This window comes from Pseudophryne corroboree, chromosome 1 (genome assembly GCF_028390025.1).
Source record: "Pseudophryne corroboree isolate aPseCor3 chromosome 1, aPseCor3.hap2, whole genome shotgun sequence".
Classification (NCBI taxonomy): Eukaryota; Metazoa; Chordata; class Amphibia; order Anura; family Myobatrachidae; genus Pseudophryne; species Pseudophryne corroboree.
Genome location: NC_086444.1, coordinates 476,154,818 through 476,157,120, shown reverse-complemented (window position 1 = coordinate 476,157,120; position 2,303 = coordinate 476,154,818). Strand labels below are relative to the sequence as shown.

Sequence of the window (2,303 nt, the reverse complement as noted above, 5' to 3'; positions counted from 1 at the left end):
GATAAGAAAGGTGTTTCACCACAGGTGATGGCAATCATTAATTAAGAGGGAAGTCGAGGAGCAGAGCATTATGGTCCTCCTGGAGATGGTATATTTGGATGTATGCTGCTGCTGTGTGCAGTGTGTATTAGGCCACACCCCCTGAAAAGTACCTGGACCCAGCCTGGCTCGCTACTGCCCTGAGCATCAGTTGCAGATATGAATAATCTCACAATTAGCGATTATCAGAACATTTCACATGTGTACACAACCATAAACAAGGCAGTGCACATGCAACAAGTCTAGTTCTCATGATTGTACATAGGTATCTGCAAATACAGTAGCGGTCGCATTTAGCAATGATAAAAAGGAGTGGTGGAGGCGTGTCAGTGGGATGTTACGCAATTCCTGCAATACGTAGAACTTAATAAGGAGACCGCACTGGTTGTAATAAATGGATAGTGAAATAATAAGATGGTTATCTCCCAAAAGAAGCCAACTTATTAATATGCAGGAAAGTCCTGTGTTTGAAGTACCCCACACATGTTAGCAAAACAAAGTTGCCTATTTTGTGTGCTGTGGGTTTACTGTTGGTGGTGCTCCCCTAGAGCCTGAATATTACACGTTAATATCAAGAAAAGAAACAAATGACTCTGTTTGGGAAGCACTCTTACTTAGGAAGATAAATATATTGTACCTCAGTACACTGAAAGGATAGGATAAATCAGATTATATTCCGTACTTTTTAGAGTTAACGGAGTTCCTTCTGAGAATGGATAATTGCAATGCGAATTTATGTGGAATATAAACTTATCCTATTGTTAAATACTGGATAAATAATAATAGTAGTGAACTGATGTTTGCTGTGTATTAATTACATGCTGAGGAAGAGTCCTCCCCTCATTCATTAATGACTGGGAAAACTTTATATATGAACCCTCATTCAGCCTGCATGTATCACATTAGAAAAAGTGGTAGACGCAGGGAATTAAATCATTGGTTCATTCCGATTCCGAAAAGCTTTCCCAATTCTTTGTGGGTAATCACAATTAAGTGCCCTCGAGGATTGATATGTGTCTATATGGACAGATTATCTTGCAGCACCAAGATGTTCCCAGGTAGTCTCCTATCCTGGTACTGGTCCGGCCTTCCAATGCTTGGCTTCCAAGTTCGGAAGGATTTGGGCTTATCCAAAGGAGTATGGCCGCAAGATAGTCCTTATGACATCCCTCCGCCTATTGGGCTTGTCTTAATAGGATACTGGTGAATGATATTCCTCATAGATAGAGGAGGACTCAAAATTCAGTATTTGGAGCTAGCCCAAAATTGGTGGTACTTTCTGTATGTTTAAGGCAGGTAGTGTTACAACAGATAAGACCAATTTGCTGTCACCGTTTCTCACCTCTGCTTTTCATCCATCATACCATTAGGCATAGGGTGGAGAATGAGAGAGTGAGACACAAGCATAAGGTCTGAAGAAAGAAGATCAGAGCAGTCTGGGTGCTGTGCCTACTTGTAAGATTCTGTTGCAATGCCTTGCAGAACCTATACTTTGGTAGGTCCACAACAGACGACACGCTCTTTGAAAAATGTGCTGAGGATTGACAGTTTTAGTTAAGGCCGTGAGTCTATAGTGTATCCATATATTATGACACATAACTCTCATTGAACATTTTGAACATCCAATTTTCTGTCACCAAATGCTGCACAGATTCAAATAACACCTGCATCTATTTCTGATTGTATCACACAGAAAATTACGCTTTTGCAGACAGTCTAGATACCTCCATCTGATAATATGGTCAAATACCTTGTTGCCAACCACGACAGTCAAACTAGCCATTCATGATCAGATACATCTATTACAAATCACGGCAATTAGAATGGCCGTTCTTGGGAGTGGTAACTCACAGGTCCATTCTATTGTTGCCTAATATGATGTTATAACTATACAAAATAAATGTATCAACCTTATGTCTGTGCTCTGATCTCTATTGACACTCTGTAGCTAGACAGATCTATGGTCAATTGATCTGTGCACTGATCTCTATAGACACTCAGTAACTAGACATATCTATGGTCAGTTGTATAAGCATACAAAATGAGGACATATGGGTTTATCCCTCTCAGTATATATGTCTGTATATTAAGTATGCTATGAAGTATTTGTGACACCCGTCAGCATATAACCACCTCCCGATTTCGGGTGGTGTGTGTAACTTATTAGATATGATACATGTATAGTGCTGGTATGATGCCCTTGTCACCTGACTGTCTGGTACAGATCTGGCTGGGGTGATGACTTGTCTGCCTCCGTTCTCGCC

The 2,303-nt window shown here is 40.6% G+C and overlaps 1 pseudogene; it reads right to left on the bottom strand.

The window, feature by feature from the left end:
- Positions 1 to 1,071: 1,071 nt before the first annotated feature.
- On the bottom strand, positions 1,072 to 1,191 carry LOC134939024 (5S ribosomal RNA; annotated as a pseudogene).
- Positions 1,192 to 2,303: the final 1,112 nt, after the last annotated feature.